Genomic DNA, 24094 nt, shown 5'->3' on the forward strand with positions numbered 1-24094 from the left:
AACTGAAGGGGTCGCTTGAAATGCTGCCAAACGTCTTCACAGGTTTTTGTACCACTAAGTAGGCGCACAGGTGCATCGCCAGTGCTCGTCAGCAAGAGGCTCACGGGAGCCGTCATTTAGACATCCAAAAAGAAAAAGGGAGCACACTGCCTTGCATTCAAGCGAAAAATAGCCCCAAGGCATCATGGTAAATGCAGTCATTTAAATATAAATAGCGAGAATCTTTCAAAAAATTATTCACCCTAAGTAGGTGCAGCAAGTGCCGTATCGCTGTAGAAAGTTCTTCACCTAAGGTAGGTGCAGCGAGTGCCGTATCTCTGGACACGTTTTTCTGGCTTTCGGCCTTCATCAGCAGAGAGCGTATGTAACTGAAGGGGTCGCTTGAAATGCCGCCAAACGTCTTCACAGGTTTTTGTACCACTCAGTAGGCGCACAGGTGCATCGCCAGTGCTCGTCAGCAAGAGGCTCACGGGAGCCGTCATTTAGACATCCAAAAAGAAAAAGGGAGCACACTGCCTTGCATTCAAGCGGAAAATAGCCCCAAGGGATCATGGTAAATGCAGTCATTTAAATATAAATAGCGAGAATCTTTCAAAAAATTATTCACCCTAAGTAGGTGCAGCAAGTGCTGTATCGCTGTAGAAAGTTCTTCACCTAAGGTAGGTGCAGCGAGTGCCGTATCTCTGGACACGTGTTTCTGGCTTTCGGCCTTCATCAGCAGAGAGCGTATGTAACTGAAGGGGTCGCTTGAAATGCCGCCAAACGTCTTCACAGGTTTTTGTACCACTCAGTAGGCGCACAGGTGCATCGCCAGTGCTCGTCAGCAAGAGGCTCACGGGAGCCGTCATTTAGGCATCCAAAAAGAAAAAGGGAGCACACTGCCTTGCATTCAAGCAGAAAATAGCCCCAAGGCATCATGGTAAATGCAGTCATTTAAATATAAATAGCGAGAATCTTTCAAAAAATTATTCACCCTAAGTAGGTGCAGCAAGTGCCGTATCGCTGTAGAAAGTTCTTCACCTAAGGTAGGTGCAGCGAGTGGCGTATCTCTGGACACGTGTTTCTGGCTTTCGGCTTTCATCAGCAGAGAGCGTATGTAACTAAAGGGGTCGCTTGAAATGCTGCCAAACGTCTTCACAGGTTTTTGTACCACTCAGTAGGCGCACAGGTGCATCGCCAGTGCTCGTCAGCAAGAAGCTCACGGGAGCCGTCATTTAGACATCCAAAAAGAAAAAGGGAGCACACTGCCTTGCATTCAAGCAGAAAATAGCCCCAAGGCATCATGGTAAATGCAGTCATTTAAATATAAATAGCGAGAATCTTTCAAAAAATTATTCACCCTAAGTAGGTGCAGCAAGTGCCGTATCGCTGTAGAAAGTTCTTCACCTAAGGTAGGTGCAGCGAGTGCCGTATCTCTGGACACGTGTTTCTGGCTTTCGGCCTTCATCAGCAGAGATCGTATGTAACTGAAGAGGTCGCTTGAAATGCCCCCAAACGTCTTCACAGGTTTTTGTACCACTGAGTAGGCGCACAGGTGCATCGCCAGTGCTCGTCAGTAAGAGGCTCACGGGAGCCGTCATTTAGACATCCAAAAAGAAAAAGGGAGCACACTGCCTTGCATTCAAGCGGAAAATAGCCCCAAGGCATCATGGTAAATGCAGTCATTTAAATATAAATAGCGAGAATCTTTCAAAAAATTATTCACCCTAAGTAGGTGCAGCAAGTGCCGTATCGCTGTAGAAAGTTCTTCACCTAAGGTAGGTGCAGCGAGTGCCGTATCTCTGGACACGTGTTTCTGGCTTTCGGCCTTCATCAGCAGAGAGCGTATGTAACTGAAGGGGTTGCTTGAAATGCCGCCAAACGTCTTCACAGGTTTTTGTACCACTCAGTAGGCGCACAGGTGCATCGCCAGTGCTCGTCAGCAAGAGGCTCACGGGAGCCGTCATTTAGACATCCAAAAAGAAAAAGGGAGCACACTGCCTTGCAATCAAGCGGAAAATAGCCCCAAGGCATCATGGTAAATGCAGTCATTTAAATATAAATAGCGAGAATCTTTCAAAAAATTATTCACCCTAACTAGGTGCAGCAAGTGCCGTATCGCTGTAGAAAGTTCTTCACCTAAGGTAGGTGCAGCGAGTGCCGTATCTCTGGACACGTGTTTCTGGCTTTCGGCCTTCATCAGCAGAGAGCGTATGTAACTGAAGGGGTTGCTTGAAATGCCGCCAAACGTCTTCACAGGTTTTTGTACCACTCAGTAGGCGCACAGGTGCATCGCCAGTGCTCGTCAGCAAGAGGCTCACGGGAACCGTCATTTAGACATCCAAAAAGAAAAAGGGAGCACACTGCCTTGCATTCAAGCGGAAAATAGCCCCAAGGCATCATGGTAAATGCAGTCATTTAAATATAAATAGCGAGAATCTTTCAAAAAATTATTCACCCTAAGTAGGTGCAGCAAGTGCCGTATCGCTGTAGAAAGTTCTTCACCTAAGGTAGGTGCAGCGAGTGCCGTATCTCTGGACACGTGTTTCTGGCTTTCGGCCTTCATCAGCAGAGAGCGTATGTAACTGAAGGGGTCGCTTGAAATGCCGCCAAACGTCTTCACAGGTTTTTGTACCACTCAGTAGGCACACAGGTGCATCGCCAGTGCTCGTCAGCAAGAGGCTCACAGGAGCCGTCATTTAGACATCCAAAAAGAAAAAGGGAGCACACTGCCTTGCATTCAAGCAGAAAATAGCCCCAAGGCATCATGGTAAATGCAGCCATTTAAATATAAATAGCCAGAATCTTTCAAAAAATTATTCAACCTAAGTAGGTGCAGCAAGTGCCGTATCGCTGTAGAAAGTTCTTCACCTAAGGTAGGTGCAGCGAGTGCCGTATCTCTGGACACGTGTTTCTGGCTTTCGGCCTTCATCAGCAGAGAGCGTATGTAACTGAAGGGGTCGCTTGAAATGCCGCCAAACGTCTTCACAGGTTTTTGTACAACTCAGTAGGCGCACAGGTGCATCGCCAGTGCTCGTCAGCAAGAGGCTCACGGGAGCCGTCATTTAGACATCCAAAAAGAAAAAGGGAGCACACTGCCTTGCAATCAAGCGGAAAATAGCCCCAAGGCATCATGGTAAATGCAGTCATTTAAATATAAATAGCGAGAATCTTTCAAAAAATTATTCACCCTAAGTAGGTGCAGCAAGTGCCGTATCGCTGTAGAAAGTTCTTCACCTAAGGTAGGTGCAGCGAGTGCCGTATCTCTGGACACGTGTTTCTGGCTTTCGGCCTTCATCAGCAGAGAGCGTATGTAACTGAAGGGGTCGCTTGAAATGCCGTCAAACGTCTTCACAGGTTTTTGTACCACTCAGTAGGCGCACAGGTGCATCGCCAGTGCTCGTCAGCAATAGGCTCACGGGAGCCGTCATTAAGACATCCAAAACGAAAAAGTGAGCACACTGCCTTGCATTCAAGCGGAAAATAGCCCCAAGGCATCATGGTAAATGCAGTCATTTAAATATAAATAGCGAGAATCTTTCAAAAAATTATTCACCCTAAGTAGGTGCAGCAAGTGCCGTATCGCTGTAGAAAGTTCTTCACCTAAGGTAGGTGCAGCGAGTGCCGTATCTCTGGACACGTGTTTCTGGCTTTCGGCCTTCATCAGCAGAGAGCGTATGTAACTGAAGGGGTCACTTGAAATGCCGCCAAACGTATTCACAGGTTTTTGTACCACTCAGTAGGCACACAGGTGCATCGCCAGTGCTCGTCAGCAAGAGGCTCACGGGAGCCGTCATTTAGACATCCAAAAAGAAAAAGGGAGGACACTGCCTTGCATTCAAGCGGAAAATAGCCCCAAGGCATCATGGTAAATGCAGTCATTTAAATATAAATAGCGAGAATCTTTCAAAAAATTATTCACCCTAAGTAGGTGCAGCAAGTGCTGTATCGCTGTAGAAAGTTCTTCACCTAAGGTAGGTGCAGCGAGTGCCGTATCTCTGGACACGTGTTTCTGGCTTTCGGCCTTCATCAGCAGAGAGCGTATGTAACTGAAGGGGTCACTTGAAATGCCGCCAAACGTATTCACAGGTTTTTGTACCACTCAGTAGGCACACAGGTGCATCGCCAGTGCTCGTCAGCAAGAGGCTCACGGGAGCCGTCATTTAGACATCCAAAAAGAAAAAGGGAGGACACTGCCTTGCATTCAAGCGGAAAATAGCCCCAAGGCATCATGGTAAATGCAGTCATTTAAATATAAATAGCGAGAATCTTTCAAAAAATTATTCACCCTAAGTAGGTGCAGCAAGTGCTGTATCGCTGTTGAAAGTTCTTCACCTAAGGTAGGTGCAGCGCGTGCCGTATCTCTGGACACGTGTTTCTGGCTTTCGGCCTTCATCAGCAGAGAGCGTATGTAACTGAAGGGGTCGCTTGAAATGCCGCCAAACGTCTTCACAGGTTTTTGTACCACTCAGTAGGCGCACAGGTGCATCGCCAGTGCTCGTCAGCAAGAGGCTCACGGGAGCCGTCATTTAGACATTCAAAAAGAAAAAGGGAGCACACTGCCTTGCATTCAAGCGGAAAATAGCCCCAAGGCATCATGGTAAATGCAGCCATTTAAATATAAATAGCGAGAATCTTTCAAAAAATGATTCACCCTAAGTAGGTGCAGCAAGTGCCGTATCGCTGTAGAAAGTTCTTCACCTAAGGTAGGTGCAGCGAGTGCCGTATCTCTGGACACGTGTTTCTGGCTTTCGGCCTTCATCAGCAGAGAGCGTATGTAACTGAAGGGGTCGCTTGAAATGCCGCCAAACGTCTTCACAGGTTTTTGTACAACTCAGTAGGCGCACAGGTGCATCGCCAGTGCTCGTCAGCAAGAGGCTCACGGGAGCCGTCATTTAGACATCCAAAAAGAAAAAGGGAGCACACTGCCTTGCAATCAAGCGGAAAATAGCCCCAAGGCATCATGGTAAATGCAGTCATTTAAATATAAATAGCGAGAATCTTTCAAAAAATTATTCACCCTAAGTAGGTGCAGCAAGTGTCGTATCGCTGTAGAAAGTTCTTCACCTAAGGTAGGTGCAGCGAGTGCCGTATCTCTGGACACGTGTTTCTGGCTTTCGGCCTTCATCAGCAGAGAGCGTATGTAACTGAAGGGGTCGCTTGAAATGCCGTCAAACGTCTTCACAGGTTTTTGTACCACTCAGTAGGCGCACAGGTGCATCGCCAGTGCTCGTCAGCAATAGGCTCACGGGAGCCGTCATTAAGACATCCAAAACGAAAAAGTGAGCACACTGCCTTGCATTCAAGCGGAAAATAGCCCCAAGGCATCATGGTAAATGCAGTCATTTAAATATAAATAGCGAGAATCTTTCAAAAAATTATTCACCCTAAGTAGGTGCAGCAAGTGCCGTATCGCTGTAGAAAGTTCTTCACCTAAGGTAGGTGCAGCGAGTGCCGTATCTCTGGACACGTGTTTCTGGCTTTCGGCCTTCATCAGCAGAGAGCGTATGTAACTGAAGGGGTCGCTTGAAATGCCGCCAAACGTCTTCACAGGTTTTTGTACCACTCAGTAGGCACACAGGTGCATCGCCAGTGCTCGTCAGCAAGAGGCTCACAGGAGCCGTCATTTAGACATCCAAAAAGAAAAAGGGAGCACACTGCCTTGCATTCAAGCAGAAAATAGCCCCAAGGCATCATGGTAAATGCAGCCATTTAAATATAAATAGTGAGAATCTTTCAAAAAATTATTCACCCTAAGTAGGTGCAGCAAGTGCCGTATCGCTGTAGAAAGTTCTTCACCTAAGGTAGGTGCAGCGAGTGCCGTATCTCTGGACACGTGTTTCTGGCTTTCGGCCTTCATCAGCAGAGAGCGTATGTAACTGAAGGGGTCGCTTGAAATGCCGCCAAACGTCTTCACAGGTTTTTGTACAACTCAGTAGGCGCACAGGTGCATCGCCAGTGCTCGTCAGCAAGAGGCTCACGGGAGCCGTCATTTAGACATCCAAAAAGAAAAAGGGAGCACACTGCCTTGCAATCAAGCGGAAAATAGCCCCAAGGCATCATGGTAAATGCAGTCATTTAAATATAAATAGCGAGAATCTTTCAAAAAATTATTCACCCTAAGTAGGTGCAGCAAGTGCCGTATCGCTGTAGAAAGTTCTTCACCTAAGGTAGGTGCAGCGAGTGCCGTATCTCTGGACACGTGTTTCTGGCTTTCGGCCTTCATCAGCAGAGAGCGTATGTAACTGAAGGGGTCGCTTGAAATGCCGTCAAACGTCTTCACAGGTTTTTGTACCACTCAGTAGGCGCACAGGTGCATCGCCAGTGCTCGTCAGCAATAGGCTCACGGGAGCCGTCATTAAGACATCCAAAACGAAAAAGTGAGCACACTGCCTTGCATTCAAGCGGAAAATAGCCCCAAGGCATCATGGTAAATGCAGTCATTTAAATATAAATAGCGAGAATCTTTCAAAAAATTATTCACCCTAAGTAGGTGCAGCAAGTGCCGTATCGCTGTAGAAAGTTCTTCACCTAAGGTAGGTGCAGCGAGTGCCGTATCTCTGGACACGTGTTTCTGGCTTTCGGCCTTCATCAGCAGAGAGCGTATGTAACTGAAGGGGTCGCTTGAAATGCCGTCAAACGTCTTCACAGGTTTTTGTACCACTCAGTAGGCGCACAGGTGCATCGCCAGTGCTCGTCAGCAATAGGCTCACGGGAGCCGTCATTAAGACATCCAAAACGAAAAAGTGAGCACACTGCCTTGCATTCAAGCGGAAAATAGCCCCAAGGCATCATGGTAAATGCAGTCATTTAAATATAAATAGCGAGAATCTTTCAAAAAATTATTCACCCTAAGTAGGTGCAGCAAGTGCCGTATCGCTGTAGAAAGTTCTTCACCTAAGGTAGGTGCAGCGAGTGCCGTATCTCTGGACACGTGTTTCTGGCTTTCGGCCTTCATCAGCAGAGAGCGTATGTAACTGAAGGGGTCACTTGAAATGCCGCCAAACGTATTCACAGGTTTTTGTACCACTCAGTAGGCACACAGGTGCATCGCCAGTGCTCGTCAGCAAGAGGCTCACGGGAGCCGTCATTTAGACATCCAAAAAGAAAAAGGGAGCACACTGCCTTGCATTCAAGCGGAAAATAGCCCCAAGGCATCATGGTAAATGCAGTCATTTAAATATAAATAGCGAGAATCTTTCAAAAAATTATTCACCCTAAGTAGGTGCAGCAAGTGCCGTATCGCTGTAGAAAGTTCTTCACCTAAGGTAGGTGCAGCGAGTGCCGTATCTCTGGACACGTGTTTCTGGCTTTCGGCCTTCATCAGCAGAGAGCGTATGTAACTGAAGGGGTCGCTTGAAATGCCGCCAAACGTCTTCACAGGTTTTTGTACCACTCAGTAGGCGCACAGGTGCATCGCCAGTGCTCGTCAGCAAGAGGCTCACGGGAGCCGTCATTTAGACATTCAAAAAGAAAAAGGGAGCACACTGCCTTGCATTCAAGCGGAAAATAGCCCCAAGGCATCATGGTAAATGCAGCCATTTAAATATAAATAGCGAGAATCTTTCAAAAAATTATTCACCCTAAGTAGGTGCAGCAAGTGCCGTATCGCTGTAGAAAGTTCTTCACCTAAGGTAGGTGCAGCGAGTGCCGTATCTCTGGACACGTGTTTCTGGCTTTCGGCCTTCATCAGCAGAGAGCGTATGTAACTGAAGGGGTCGCTTGAAATGCCGCCAAACGTCTTCACAGGTTTTTGTACAACTCAGTAGGCGCACAGGTGCATCGCCAGTGCTCGTCAGCAAGAGGCTCACGGGAGCCGTCATTTAGACATCCAAAAAGAAAAAGGGAGCACACTGCCTTGCAATCAAGCGGAAAATAGCCCCAAGGCATCATGGTAAATGCAGTCATTTAAATATAAATAGCGAGAATCTTTCAAAAAATTATTCACCCTAAGTAGGTGCAGCAAGTGCCGTATCGCTGTAGAAAGTTCTTCATCTAAGGTAGGTGCAGCGAGTGCCGTATCTCTGGACACGTGTTTCTGGCTTTCGGCCTTCATCAGCAGAGAGCGTATGTAACTGAAGGGGTCGCTTGAAATGCCGTCAAACGTCTTCACAGGTTTTTGTACCACTCAGTAGGCGCACAGGTGCATCACCAGTGCTCGTCAGCAATAGGCTCACGGGAGCCGTCATTAAGACATCCAAAACGAAAAAGTGAGCACACTGCCTTGCATTCAAGCGGAAAATAGCCCCAAGGCATCATGGTAAATGCAGTCATTTAAATATAAATAGCGAGAATCTTTCAAAAAATTATTCACCCTAAGTAGGTGCAGCAAGTGCCGTATCGCTGTAGAAAGTTCTTCACCTAAGGTAGGTGCAGCGAGTGCCGTATCTCTGGACACGTGTTTCTGGCTTTCGGTCTTCATCAGCAGAGAGCGTATGTAACTGAAGGGGTCACTTGAAATGCCGCCAAACGTATTCACAGGTTTTTGTACCACTCAGTAGGCACACAGGTGCATCGCCAGTGCTCGTCAGCAAGAGGCTCACGGGAGCCGTCATTTAGACGTCCAAAAAGAAAAAGGGAGCACACTGCCTTGCAGTCAAGCGGAAAATAGCCCCAAGGCATCATGGTAAATGCAGTCATTTAAATATAAATAGCGAGAATCTTTCAAAAAATTATTCACCCTAAGTAGGTGCAGCAAGTGGTGTATCGCTGTAGAAAGTTCTTCACCTAAGGTAGGTGCAGCGAGTGCCGTATCTCTGGACACGTGTTTCTGGCTTTCGGCCTTCATCAGCAGAGAGCGTATGTAACTGAAGGGGTCGCTTGAAATGCCGCCAAACGTCTTCACAGGTTTTTGTACCACTCAGTAGGCACACAGGTGCATCGCCAGTGCTCGTCAGCAAGAGACTCACAGGAGCCGTCATTTAGACATCCAAAAAGAAAAAGGGAGCACACTGCCTTGCATTCAAGCAGAAAATAGCCCCAAGGCATCATGGTAAATGCAGCCATTTAAATATAAATAGCGAGAATCTTTCAAAAAATTATTCACCCTAAGTAGGTGCAGCAAGTGCCGTATCGCTGTAGAAAGTTCTTCACCTAAGGTAGGTGCAGCGAGTGCCGTATCTCTGGACACGTGTTTCTGGCTTTCGGCCTTCATCAGCAGAGAGCGTATGTAACTGAAGGGGTCGCTTGAAATGCCGCCAAACGTCTTCACAGGTTTTTGTACAACTCAGTAGGCGCACAGGTGCATCGCCAGTGCTCGTCAGCAAGAGGCTCACGGGAGCCGTCATTTAGACATCCAAAAAGAAAAAGGGAGCACACTGCCTTGCAATCAAGCGGAAAATAGCCCCAAGGCATCATGGTAAATGCAGTCATTTAAATATAAATAGCGAGAATCTTTCCAAAAATTATTCACCCTAAGTAGGTGCAGCAAGTGCCGTATCGCTGTAGAAAGTTCTTCACCTAAGGTAGGTGCAGCGAGTGCCGTATCTCTGGACACGTGTTTCTGGCTTTCGGCCTTCATCAGCAGAGAGCGTATGTAACTGAAGGGGTCGCTTGAAATGCCGTCAAACGTCTTCACAGGTTTTTGTACCACTCAGTAGGCGCACAGGTGCATCGCCAGTGCTCGTCAGCAATAGGCTCACGGGAGCCGTCATTAAGACATCCAAAACGAAAAAGTGAGCACACTGCCTTGCATTCAAGCGGAAAATAGCCCCAAGGCATCATGGTAAATGCAGTCATTTAAATATAAATAGCGAGAATCTTTCAAAAAACTATTCACCCTAAGTAGGTGCAGCAAGTGCTGTATCGCTGTAGAAAGTTCTTCACCTAAGGTAGGTGCAGCGAGTGCCGTATCTCTGGACACGTGTTTCTGGCTTTCGGCCTTCATCAGCAGAGAGCGTATGTAACTGAAGGGGTCACTTGAAATGCCGCCAAACGTCTTCACAGGTTTTTGTACCACTCAGTAGGCACACAGGTGCATCGCCAGTGCTCGTCAGCAAGAGGCTCACGGGAGCCGTCATTTAGACATCCAAAAAGAAAAAGGGAGCACACTGCCTTGCATTCAAGCGGAAAATAGCCCCAAGGCATCATGGTAAATGCAGTCATTTAAATATAAATAGCGAGAATCTTTCAAAAAATTATTCACCCTAAGTAGGTGCAGCAAGTGCCGTATCGCTGTAGAAAGTTCTTCACCTAAGGTAGGTGCAGCGAGTGCCGTATCTCTGGACACGTGTTTCTGGCTTTCGGCCTTCATCAGCAGAGAGCGTATGTAACTGAAGGGGTCGCTTGAAATGCCGCCAAACGTCTTCACAGGTTTTTGTACCACTCAGTAGGCGCACAGGTGCATCGCCAGTGCTCGTCAGCAAGAGGCTCACGGGAGCCGTCATTTAGACATTCAAAAAGAAAAAGGGAGCACACTGCCTTGCATTCAAGCGGAAAATAGCCCCAAGGCATCTTGGTAAATGCAGCCATTTAAATATAAATAGCGAGAATCTTTCAAAAAATTATTCACCCTAAGTAGGTGCAGCAAGTGCCGTATCGCTGTAGAAAGTTCTTCACCTAAGGTAGGTGCAGCGAGTGCCGTATCTCTGGACACGGTTTTCTGGCTTTCGGCCTTCATCAGCAGAGAGCGTATGTAACTGAAAGGGTCGCTTGAAATGCCGCCAAACGTCTTCACAGGTTTTTGTACAACTCAGTAGGCGCACAGGTGCATCGCCAGTGCTCGTCAGCAAGAGGCTCACGGGAGCCGTCATTTAGACATCCAAAAAGAAAAAGGGAGCACACTGCCTTGCAATCAAGCGGAAAATAGCCCCAAGGCATCATGGTAAATGCAGTCATTTAAATATAAATAGCGAGAATCTTTCAAAAAATTATTCACCCTAAGTAGGTGCAGCAAGTGCCGTATCGCTGTAGAAAGTTCTTCACCTAAGGTAGGTGCAGCGAGTGCCGTATCTCTGGACACGTGTTTCTGGCTTTCGGCCTTCATCAGCAGAGAGCGTATGTAACTGAAGGGGTCGCTTGAAATGCCGTCAAACGTCTTCACAGGTTTTTGTACCACTCAGTAGGCGCACAGGTGCATCGCCAGTGCTCGTCAGCAATAGGCTCACGGGAGCCGTCATTAAGACATCCAAAACGAAAAAGTGAGCACACTGCCTTGCATTCAAGCGGAAAATAGCCCCAAGGCATCATGGTAAATGCAGTCATTTAAATATAAATAGCGAGAATCTTTCAAAAAATTATTCACCCTAAGTAGGTGCAGCAAGTGCTGTATCGCTGTAGAAAGTTCTTCACCTAAGGTAGGTGCAGCGAGTGCCGTATCTCTGGACACGTGTTTCTGGCTTTCGGCCTTCATCAGCAGAGAGCGTATGTAACTGAAGGGGTCACTTGAAATGCCGCCAAACGTATTCACAGGTTTTTGTACCACTCAGTAGGCACACAGGTGCATCGCCAGTGCTCGTCAGCAAGAGGCTCACGGGAGCTGTCATTTAGACATCCAAAAAGAAAAAGGGAGCACACTGCCTTGCAGTCAAGCGGAAAATAGCCCCAAGGCATCATGGTAAATGCAGTCATTTAAATATAAATAGCGAGAATCTTTCAAAAAATGATTCACCCTAAGTAGGTGCAGCAAGTGCTGTATCGCTGTAGAAAGTTCTTCACCTAAGGTAGGTGCAGCGAGTGCCGTATCTCTGGACACGTGTTTCTGGTTTTCGGCCTTCATCAGCAGAGAGCGTATGTAACTGAAGGGGTCGCTTGAAATGCTGTCAAACGTCTTCACAGGTTTTTGTACCACTCAGTAGGCGCACAGGTGCATCGCCAGTGCTCGTCAGCAAGAGGCTCACGGGAGCCGTCATTTAGACATCCAAAAAGAAAAAGGGAGCACACTGCCTTGCATTCAAGCGGAAAATAGCCCCAAGGCATCATGGTAAATGCAGTCATTTAAATATAAATAGCGAGAATCTTTCAAAAAATTATTCACCCTAAGTAGGTGCAGCAAGTGCCGTATCGCTGTAGAAAGTTCTTCACCTACGGTAGGTGCAGCGAGTGCCGTATCTCTGGACACGTGTTTCTGGCTTTGGCCTTCATCAGCAGAGAGCGTATGTAACAGAACGGGTCGCTTGAAATGCCGCCAAACGTCTTCACAGGTTTTTGTACCACTCAGTAGGCGCACAGGTGCATCGCCAGTGCTCGTGAGCAAGAGGCTCACGGGAGCTGTCATTTAGACATCCAAAAAGAAAAAGGGAGCACACTGCCTTGCATTCAAGCGGAAAATAGCCCCAAGGCATCATGGTAAATGCAGTCATTTAAATATAAATAGCGAGAATCTTTCAAAAAATTATTCACCCTAAGTAGGTGCAGCAAGTGCCGTATCGCTGTAGAAAGTTCTTCACCTAAGGTAGGTGCAGCGAGTGCTGTATCTCTGGACTCGTGTTTCTGGCTTTCGGCCTTCATCAGCAGAGAGAGTATGTAAGTGAAGGGGTCGCTTGAAATGCCGCCAAACGTCTTCACAGGTTTTTGTACCACTCAGTAGGCGCACAGGTGCATCGCCAGTGCTTGTCAGCAAGAGGCTCACAGGAGCCATCATTTAGACATCCAAAAAGAATAAGGGAGCACACTGCCTTGCATTCAAGCGGAAAATAGCCCCAAGGAATCATGGTAAATGCAGTCATTTAAATATAAATAGCGAGAATCTTTCAAAAAATTATTCACCCTAAGTAGGTGCAGCAAGTGCCGTATCGCTGTAGAAAGTTCTTCACCTAAGGTAGGTGCAGCGAGTGCCGTATCTCGGGACACGTGTTTCTGGCTTTCGGCTTTCATCAGCAGAGAGCGTATGTAACTGAAGGGGTCGCTTGAAATGCCGCCAAACGTCTTCACAGGTTTTTGTACCACTCAGTAGGCGCACAGGTGCATCGCCAGTGCTCGTCAGCAAGAGGCTCATGGGAGCCGTCATTTAGACATCCAAAAAGAAAAAGAGAGCACACTGCCTTGCATTCAAGCAGAAAATAGCCCCAAGGCATCATGGTAAATGAAGTCATTTAAATATAAATAGCGAGAATCTTTCAAAAAATTATTCACCCTAAGTAGGTGCAGCAAGTGCCGTATCGCTGTAGAAAGTTCTTCACCTAAGGTAGGTGCAGCGAGTGCCGTATCTCTGGACACGTGTTTCTGGCTTTCGGCCTTCATCAGCAGAGAGCGTATGTAACTGAAGGGGTCGCTTGAAATGCCGCCAAACGTCTTCACAGGTTTTGTACCACTCAGTAGGCGCACAGGTGCATCGCCAGTGCTCGTCAGCAAGAGGCGCCGTCATTTAGACATCCAAAAAGAAAAAGGGAGCACACTGCCTTGCATTCAAGCGGAAAATAGCCCCAAGGCATCATGGTAAATGCAGTCATTTAAATATAAATAGCGAGAATCTTTCAAAAAATTATTCACCCTAAGTAGGTGCAGCAAGTGCCGTATCGCTGTAGAAAGTTCTTCACCTAAGGTAGGTGCAGCGAGTGCCGTATCTCTGGACACGTGTTTCTGGCTTTCGGCCTTCATCAGCAGAGAGCGTATGTAACTGAAGGGGTCGCTTGAAATGCCGCCAAACGTCTTCACAGGTTTTTGTACAACTCAGTAGGCGCACAGGTGCATCGCCAGTGCTCGTCAGCAAGAGGCTCACGGGAGCCGTCATTTAGACATCCAAAAAGAAAAAGGGAGCACACTGCCTTGCAATCAAGCGGAAAATAGCCCCAAGGCATCATGGTAAATGCAGTCATTTAAATATAAATAGCGAGAATCTTTCAAAAAATTATTCACCCTAAGTAGGTGCAGCAAGTGCCGTATCGCTGTAGAAAGTTCTTCACCTAAGGTAGGTGCAGCGAGTGCCGTATCTCTGGACACGTGTTTCTGGCTTTCGGCCTTCATCAGCAGAGAGCGTATGTAACTGAAGGGGTCGCTTGAAATGCCGTCAAACGTCTTCACAGGTTTTTGTACCACTCAGTAGGCGCACAGGTGCATCGCCAGTGCTCGTCAGCAATAGGCTCACGGGAGCCGTCATTAAGACATCCAAAACGAAAAAGTGAGCACACTGCCTTGCATTCAAGCGGAAAATAGCCCCAAGGCATCATGGTAAATGCAGTCATTTAAATATAAATAGCGAGAATCTTTCAAAAAATTATTCACCCTAAGTAGGTGCAGCAAGTGCCGTATCGCTGTAGAAAGTTCTTCACCTAAGGTAGGTGCAGCGAGTGCCGTATCTCTGGACACGTGTTTCTGGCTTTCGGCCTTCATCAGCAGAGAGCGTATGTAACTGAAGGGGTCACTTGAAATGCCGCCAAACGTATTCACAGGTTTTTGTACCACTCAGTAGGCACACAGGTGCATCGCCAGTGCTCGTCAGCAAGAGGCTCACGGGAGCCGTCATTTAGACATCCAAAAAGAAAAAGGGAGCACACTGCCTTGCATTCAAGAGGAAAATAGCCCCAAGGCATCATGGTAAATGCAGTCATTTAAATATAAATAGCGAGAATCTTTAAAAAAATTATTCACCCTAAGTAGGTGCAGCAAGTGCCGTATCGCTGTAGAAAGTTCTTCACCTAAGGTAGGTGCAGCGAGTGCCGTATCTCTGGACACGTGTTTCTGGCTTTCGGCCTTCATCAGCAGAGAGCGTATGTAACTGAAGGGGTCGCTTGAAATGCCGCCAAACGTCTTCACAGGTTTTTGTACCACTCAGTAGGCGCACAGGTGCATCGCCAGTGCTCGTCAGCAAGAGGCTCACGGGAGCCGTCATTTAGACATTCAAAAAGAAAAAGGGAGCACACTGCCTTGCATTCAAGCGGAAAATAGCCCCAAGGCATCATGGTAAATGCAGCCATTTAAATATAAATAGCGAGAATCTTTCAAAAAATTATTCACCCTAAGTAGGTGCAGGAAGTGCCGTATCGCTGTAGAAAGTTCTTCACCTAAGGTAGGTGCAGCGAGTGCCGTATCTCTGGACACGTGTTTCTGGCTTTCGGCCTTCATCAGCAGAGAGCGTATGTAACTGAAGGGGTCGCTTGAAATGCCGCCAAACGTCTTCACAGGTTTTTGTACAACTCAGTAGGCGCACAGGTGCATCGCCAGTGCTCGTCAGCAAGAGGCTCACGGGAGCCGTCATTTAGACATCCAAAAAGAAAAAGGGAGCACACTGCCTTGCATTCAAGCGGAAAATAGCCCCAAGGCATCATGGTAAATGCAGTTATTTAAATATAAATAGCGAGAATCTTTCAAAAAATTATTCACCCTAAGTAGGTGCAGCAAGTGCCGTATCGCTGTAGAAAGTTCTTCACCTACGGTAGGTGCAGCGAGTGCCGTATCTCTGGACACGTGTTTCTGGCTTTGGCCTTCATCAGCAGAGAGCGTATGTAACTGAACGGGTCGCTTGAAATGCCGCCAAACGTCTTCACAGGTTTTTGTACCACTCAGTAGGCGCACAGGTGCATCGCCAGTGCTCGTGAGCAAGAGGCTCACGGGAGCTGTCATTTAGACATCCAAAAAGAAAAAGGGAGCACACTGCCTTGCATTCAAGCGGAAAATAGCCCCAAGGCATCATGGTAAATGCAGTCATTTAAATATAAATAGCGAGAATCTTTCAAAAAATTATTCACCCTAAGTAGGTGCAGCAAGTGCCGTATCGCTGTAGAAATGTCTTCACCTAAGGTAGGTGCAGCGAGTGCCGTATCTCTGGACTCGTGTTTCTGGCTTTCGGCCTTCATCAGCAGAGAGAGTATGTAACTGAAGGGGTCGCTTGAAATGCCGCCAAACGTCTTCACAGGTTTTTGTACCACTCAGTAGGCGCACAGGTGCATCGCCAGTGCTCGTCAGCAAGAGGCTCACAGGAGCCATCATTTAGACATCCAAAAAGAATAAGGGAGCACACTGCCTTGCATTCAAGCGGAAAATAGCCCCAAGGCATCATGGTAAATGCAGTCATTTAAATATAAATAGCGAGAATCTTTCAAAAAATTATTCACCCTAAGTAGGTGCAGCAAGTGCCGTATCGCTGTAGAAAGTTCTTCACCTAAGGTAGGTGCAGCGAGTGCCGTATCTCTGGACGCGTGTTTCTGGCTTTCGGCTTTCATCAGCAGAGAGCGTATGTAACTGAAGGGGTCGCTTGAAATGCCGCCAAACGTCTTCACAGGTTTTTGTACCACTCAGTAGGCGCACAGGTGCATCGCCAGTGCTCGTCAGCAAGAGGCTCATGGGAGCCGTCATTTAGACATCCAAAAAGAAAAAGAGAGCACACTGCCTTGCATTCAAGCAGAAAATAGCCCCAAGGCATCATGGTAAATGAAGTCATTTAAATATAAATAGCGAGAATCTTTCAAAAAATTATTCACCCTAAGTAGGTGCAGCAAGTGCCGTATCGCTGTAGAAAGTTCTTCACCTAAGGTAGGTGCAGCGAGTGCCGTATCTCTGGACACGTGTTTCTGGCTTTCGGCCTTCATCAGCAGAGAGCGTATGTAACTGAAGGGGTCGCTTGAAATGCCGCCAAACGTCTTCACAGGTTTTGTACCACTCAGTAGGCGCACAGGTGCATCGCCAGTGCTCGTCAGCAAGAGGCGCCGTCATTTAGACATCCAAAAAGAAAAAGGGAGCACACTGCCTTGCATTCAAGCGGAAAATAGCCCCAAGGCATCATGGTAAATGCAGTCATTTAAATATAAATAGCGAGAATCTTTCAAAAAATTATTCACCCTAAGTAGGTGCAGCAAGTGCCGTATCGCTGTAGAAAGTTCTTCACCTAAGGTAGGTGCAGCGAGTGCCGTATCTCTGGACACGTGTTTCTGGCTTTCGGCCTTCATCAGCAGAGAGCGTATGTAACTGAAGGGGTCGCTTGAAATGCCGCCAAACGTCTTCACAGGTTTTTGTACAACTCAGTAGGCGCACAGGTGCATCGCCAGTGCTCGTCAGCAAGAGGCTCACGGGAGCCGTCATTTAGACATCCAAAAAGAAAAAGGGAGCACACTGCCTTGCAATCAAGCGGAAAATAGCCCCAAGGCATCATGGTAAATGCAGACATTTAAATATAAATAGCGAGAATCTTTCAAAAAATTATTCACCCTAAGTAGGTGCAGCAAGTGCCGTATCGCTGTAGAAAGTTCTTCACCTAAGGTAGGTGCAGCGAGTGCCGTATCTCTGGACACGTGTTTCTGGCTTTCGGCCTTCATCAGCAGAGAGCGTATGTAACTGAAGGGGTCGCTTGAAATGCCGTCAAACGTCTTCACAGGTTTTTGTACCACTCAGTAGGCGCACAGGTGCATCGCCAGTGCTCGTCAGCAATAGGCTCACGGGAGCCGTCATTAAGACATCCAAAACGAAAAAGTGAGCACACTGCCTTGCATTCAAGCGGAAAATAGCCCCAAGGCATCATGGTAAATGCAGTCATTTAAATATAAATAGCGAGAATCTTTCAAAAAATTATTCACCCTAAGTAGGTGCAGCAAGTGCCGTATCGCTGTAGAAAGTTCTTCACCTAAGGTAGGTGCAGCGAGTGCCGTATCTCTGGACACGTGTTTCTGGCTTTCGGCCTTCATCAGCAGAGAGCGTATGTAACTGAAGGGGTCACTTGAAATGCCGCCAAACGTATTCACAGGTTTTTGTACCACTCAGTAGGCACACACGTGCATCGCCAGTGCTCGTCGGCAAGAGGCTCACGGGAGCCGTCATTTAGACATCCAAAAAGAAAAAGGGAGCACACTGCCTTGCATTCAAGCGGAAAATAGCCCCAAGGCATCATGGTAAATGCAGTCATTTAAATATAAATAGCGAGAATCTTTAAAAAAATTATTCACCCTAAGTAGGTGCAGCAAGTGCCGTATCGCTGTAGAAAGTTCTTCACCTAAGGTAGGTGCAGCGAGTGCCGTATCTCTGGACACGTGTTTCTGGCTTTCGGCCTTCATCAGCAGAGAGCGTATGTAACTGAAGGGGTCGCTTGAAATGCCGCCAAACGTCTTCACAGGTTTTTGTACCACTCAGTAGGCGCACAGGTGCATCGCCAGTGCTCGTCAGCAAGAGGCTCACGGGAGCCGTCATTTAGACATTCAAAAAGAAAAAGGGAGCACACTGCCTTGCATTCAAGCGGAAAATAGCCCCAAGGCATCATGGTAAATGCAGCCATTTAAATATAAATAGCGAGAATCTTTCAAAAAATTATTCACCCTAAGTAGGTGCAGCAAGTGCCGTATCGCTGTAGAAAGTTCTTCACCTAAGGTAGGTGCAGCGAGTGCCGTATCTCTGGACACGTGTTTCTGGCTTTCGGCCTTCATCAGCAGAGAGCGTATGTAACTGAAGGGGTCGCTTGAAATGCCGCCAAACGTCTTCACAGGTTTTTGTACCACTCAGTAGGCACACAGGTGCATCGCCAGTGCTCGTCAGCAAGAGGCTCACAGGAGCCGTCATTTAGACATCCAAAAAGAAAAAGGGAGCACACTGCCTTGCATTCAAGCAGAAAATAGCCCCAAGGCATCATGGTAAATGCAGCCATTTAAATATAAATAGCGAGAATCTTTCAAAAAATTATTCACCCTAAGTAGGTGCAGCAAGTGCCGTATCGCTGTAGAAAGTTCTTCACCTAAGGTAGGTGCAGCGAGTGCCGTATCTCTGGACACGTGTTTCTGGCTTTCGGCCTTCATCAGCAGAGAGCGTATGTAACTGAAGGGGTCGCTTGAAATGCCGCCAAACGTCTTCACAGGTTTTTGTACAACTCAGTAGGCGCACAGGTGCATCGCCAGTGCTCGTCAGCAAGAGGCTCACGGGAGCCGTCATTTAGACGTCCAAAAAGAAAAAGGGAGCACACTGCCTTGCAGTCAAGCGGAAAATAGCCCCAAGGCATCATGGTAAATGCAGTCATTTAAATATAAATAGCGAGAATCTTTCAAAAAATTATTCACCCTAAGTAGGTGCAGCAAGTGGTGTATCGCTGTAGAAAGTTCTTCACCTAAGGTAGGTGCAGCGAGTGCCGTATCTCTGGACACGTGTTTCTGGCTTTCGGCCTTCATCAGCAGAGAGCGTATGTAACTGAAGGGGTCGCTTGAAATGCCGCCAAACGTCTTCACAGGTTTTTGTACCACTCAGTAGGCACACAGGTGCATCGCCAGTGCTCGTCAGCAAGAGACTCACAGGAGCCGTCATTTAGACATCCAAAAAGAAAAAGGGAGCACACTGCCTTGCATTCAAGCAGAAAATAGCCCCAAGGCATCATGGTAAATGCAGCCATTTAAATATAAATAGCGAGAATCTTTCAAAAAATTATTCACCCTAAGTAGGTGCAGCAAGTGCCGTATCGCTGTAGAAAGTTCTTCACCTAAGGTAGGTGCAGCGAGTGCCGTATCTCTGGACACGTGTTTCTGGCTTTCGGCCTTCATCAGCAGAGAGCGTATGTAACTGAAGGGGTCGCTTGAAATGCCGCCAAACGTCTTCACAGGTTTTTGTACAACTCAGTAGGCGCACAGGTGCATCGCCAGTGCTCGTCAGCAAGAGGCTCACGGGAGCCGTCATTTAGACATCCAAAAAGAAAAAGGGAGCACACTGCCTTGCAATCAAGCGGAAAATAGCCCCAAGGCATCATGGTAAATGCAGTCATTTAAATATAAATAGCGAGAATCTTTCCAAAAATTATTCACCCTAAGTAGGTGCAGCAAGTGCCGTATCGCTGTAGAAAGTTCTTCACCTAAGGTAGGTGCAGCGAGTGCCGTATCTCTGGACACGTGTTTCTGGCTTTCGGCCTTCATCAGCAGAGAGCGTATGTAACTGAAGGGGTCGCTTGAAATGCCGTCAAACGTCTTCACAGGTTTTTGTACCACTCAGTAGGCGCACAGGTGCATCGCCAGTGCTCGTCAGCAATAGGCTCACGGGAGCCGTCATTAAGACATCCAAAACGAAAAAGTGAGCACACTGCCTTGCATTCAAGCGGAAAATAGCCCCAAGGCATCATGGTAAATGCAGTCATTTAAATATAAATAGCGAGAATCTTTCAAAAAACTATTCACCCTAAGTAGGTGCAGCAAGTGCTGTATCGCTGTAGAAAGTTCTTCACCTAAGGTAGGTGCAGCGAGTGCCGTATCTCTGGACACGTGTTTCTGGCTTTCGGCCTTCATCAGCAGAGAGCGTATGTAACTGAAGGGGTCACTTGAAATGCCGCCAAACGTCTTCACAGGTTTTTGTACCACTCAGTAGGCACACAGGTGCATCGCCAGTGCTCGTCAGCAAGAGGCTCACGGGAGCCGTCATTTAGACATCCAAAAAGAAAAAGGGAGCACACTGCCTTGCATTCAAGCGGAAAATAGCCCCAAGGCATCATGGTAAATGCAGTCATTTAAATATAAATAGCGAGAATCTTTCAAAAAATTATTCACCCTAAGTAGGTGCAGCAAGTGCCGTATCGCTGTAGAAAGTTCTTCACCTAAGGTAGGTGCAGCGAGTGCCGTATCTCTGGACACGTGTTTCTGGCTTTCGGCCTTCATCAGCAGAGAGCGTATGTAACTGAAGGGGTCGCTTGAAATGCCGCCAAACGTCTTCACAGGTTTTTGTACCACTCAGTAGGCGCACAGGTGCATCGCCAGTGCTCGTCAGCAAGAGGCTCACGGGAGCCGTCATTTAGACATTCAAAAAGAAAAAGGGAGCACACTGCCTTGCATTCAAGCGGAAAATAGCCCCAAGGCATCTTGGTAAATGCAGCCATTTAAATATAAATAGCGAGAATCTTTCAAAAAATTATTCACCCTAAGTAGGTGCAGCAAGTGCCGTATCGCTGTAGAAAGTTCTTCACCTAAGGTAGGTGCAGCGAGTGCCGTATCTCTGGACACGGTTTTCTGGCTTTCGGCCTTCATCAGCAGAGAGCGTATGTAACTGAAAGGGTCGCTTGAAATGCCGCCAAACGTCTTCACAGGTTTTTGTACAACTCAGTAGGCGCACAGGTGCATCGCCAGTGCTCGTCAGCAAGAGGCTCACGGGAGCCGTCATTTAGACATCCAAAAAGAAAAAGGGAGCACACTGCCTTGCAATCAAGCGGAAAATAGCCCCAAGGCATCATGGTAAATGCAGTCATTTAAATATAAATAGCGAGAATCTTTCAAAAAATTATTCACCCTAAGTAGGTGCAGCAAGTGCCGTATCGCTGTAGAAAGTTCTTCACCTAAGGTAGGTGCAGCGAGTGCCGTATCTCTGGACACGTGTTTCTGGCTTTCGGCCTTCATCAGCAGAGAGCGTATGTAACTGAAGGGGTCGCTTGAAATGCCGTCAAACGTCTTCACAGGTTTTTGTACCACTCAGTAGGCGCACAGGTGCATCGCCAGTGCTCGTCAGCAATAGGCTCACGGGAGCCGTCATTAAGACATCCAAAACGAAAAAGTGAGCACACTGCCTTGCATTCAAGCGGAAAATAGCCCCAAGGCATCATGGTAAATGCAGTCATTTAAATATAAATAGCGAGAATCTTTCAAAAAATTATTCACCCTAAGTAGGTGCAGCAAGTGCTGTATCGCTGTAGAAAGTTCTTCACCTAAGGTAGGTGCAGCGAGTGCCGTATCTCTGGACACGTGTTTCTGGCTTTCGGCCTTCATCAGCAGAGAGCGTATGTAACTGAAGGGGTCACTTGAAATGCCGCCAAACGTATTCACAGGTTTTTGTACCACTCAGTAGGCACACAGGTGCATCGCCAGTGCTCGTCAGCAAGAGGCTCACGGGAGCTGTCATTTAGACATCCAAAAAGAAAAAGGGAGCACACTGCCTTGCAGTCAAGCGGAAAATAGCCCCAAGGCATCATGGTAAATGCAGTCATTTAAATATAAATAGCGAGAATCTTTCAAAAAATGATTCACCCTAAGTAGGTGCAGCAAGTGCTGTATCGCTGTAGAAAGTTCTTCACCTAAGGTAGGTGCAGCGAGTGCCGTATCTCTGGACACGTGTTTCTGGTTTTCGGCCTTCATCAGCAGAGAGCGTATGTAACTGAAGGGGTCGCTTGAAATGCTGTCAAACGTCTTCACAGGTTTTTGTACCACTCAGTAGGCGCACAGGTGCATCGCCAGTGCTCGTCAGCAAGAGGCTCACGGGAGCCGTCATTTAGACATCCAAAAAGAAAAAGGGAGCACACTGCCTTGCATTCAAGCGGAAAATAGCCCCAAGGCATCATGGTAAATGCAGTCATTTAAATATAAATAGCGAGAATCTTTCAAAAAATTATTCACCCTAAGTAGGTGCAGCAAGTGCCGTATCGCTGTAGAAAGTTCTTCACCTACGGTAGGTGCAGCGAGTGCCGTATATCTGGACACGTGTTTCTGGCTTTGGCCTTCATCAGCAGAGAGCGTATGTAACAGAACGGGTCGCTTGAAATGCCGCCAAACGTCTTCACAGGTTTTTGTACCACTCAGTAGGCGCACAGGTGCATCGCCAGTGCTCGTGAGCAAGAGGCTCACGGGAGCTGTCATTTAGACATCCAAAAAGAAAAAGGGAGCACACTGCCTTGCATTCAAGCGGAAAATAGCCCCAAGGCATCATGGTAAATGCAGTCATTTAAATATAAATAGCGAGAATCTTTCAAAAAATTATTCACCCTAAGTAGGTGCAGCAAGTGCCGTATCGCTGTAGAAAGTTCTTCACCTAAGGTAGGTGCAGCGAGTGCTGTATCTCTGGACTCGTGTTTCTGGCTTTCGGCCTTCATCAGCAGAGAGAGTATGTAAGTGAAGGGGTCGCTTGAAATGCCGCCAAACGTCTTCACAGGTTTTTGTACCACTCAGTAGGCGCACAGGTGCATCGCCAGTGCTTGTCAGCAAGAGGCTCACAGGAGCCATCATTTAGACATCCAAAAAGAATAAGGGAGCACACTGCCTTGCATTCAAGCGGAAAATAGCCCCAAGGAATCATGGTAAATGCAGTCATTTAAATATAAATAGCGAGAATCTTTCAAAAAATTATTCACCCTAAGTAGGTGCAGCAAGTGCCGTATCGCTGTAGAAAGTTCTTCACCTAAGGTAGGTGCAGCGAGTGCCGTATCTCGGGACACGTGTTTCTGGCTTTCGGCTTTCATCAGCAGAGAGCGTATGTAACTGAAGGGGTCGCTTGAAATGCCGCCAAACGTCTTCACAGGTTTTTGTACCACTCAGTAGGCGCACAGGTGCATCGCCAGTGCTCGTCAGCAAGAGGCTCATGGGAGCCGTCATTTAGACATCCAAAAAGAAAAAGAGAGCACACTGCCTTGCATTCAAGCAGAAAATAGCCCCAAGGCATCATGGTAAATGAAGTCATTTAAATATAAATAGCGAGAATCTTTCAAAAAATTATTCACCCTAAGTAGGTGCAGCAAGTGCCGTATCGCTGTAGAAAGTTCTTCACCTAAGGTAGGTGCAGCGAGTGCCGTATCTCTGGACACGTGTTTCTGGCTTTCGGCCTTCATCAGCAGAGAGCGTATGTAACTGAAGGGGTCGCTTGAAATGCCGCCAAACGTCTTCACAGGTTTTGTACCACTCAGTAGGCGCACAGGTGCATCGCCAGTGCTCGTCAGCAAGAGGCGCCGTCATTTAGACATCCAAAAAGAAAAAGGGAGCACACTGCCTTGCATTCAAGCGGAAAATAGCCCCAAGGCATCATGGTAAATGCAGTCATTTAAATATAAATAGCGAGAATCTTTCAAAAAATTATTCACCCTAAGTAGGTGCAGCAAGTGCCGTATCGCTGTAGAAAGTTCTTCACCTAAGGTAGGTGCAGCGAGTGCCGTATCTCTGGACACGTGTTTCTGGCTTTCGGCCTTCATCAGCAGAGAGCGTATGTAACTGAAGGGGTCGCTTGAAATGCCGCCAAACGTCTTCACAGGTTTTTGTACAACTCAGTAGGCGCACAGGTGCATCGCCAGTGCTCGTCAGCAAGAGGCTCACGGGAGCCGTCATTTAGACATCCAAAAAGAAAAAGGGAGCACACTGCCTTGCAATCAAGCGGAAAATAGCCCCAAGGCATCATGGTAAATGCAGTCATTTAAATATAAATAGCGAGAATCTTTCAAAAAATTATTCACCCTAAGTAGGTGCAGCAAGTGCCGTATCGCTGTAGAAAGTTCTTCACCTAAGGTAGGTGCAGCGAGTGCCGTATCTCTGGACACGTGTTTCTG

Source organism: Pleurodeles waltl, chromosome 2_2 (genome assembly GCF_031143425.1).
Source record: "Pleurodeles waltl isolate 20211129_DDA chromosome 2_2, aPleWal1.hap1.20221129, whole genome shotgun sequence".
Taxonomy (NCBI): domain Eukaryota; kingdom Metazoa; phylum Chordata; class Amphibia; order Caudata; family Salamandridae; genus Pleurodeles; species Pleurodeles waltl.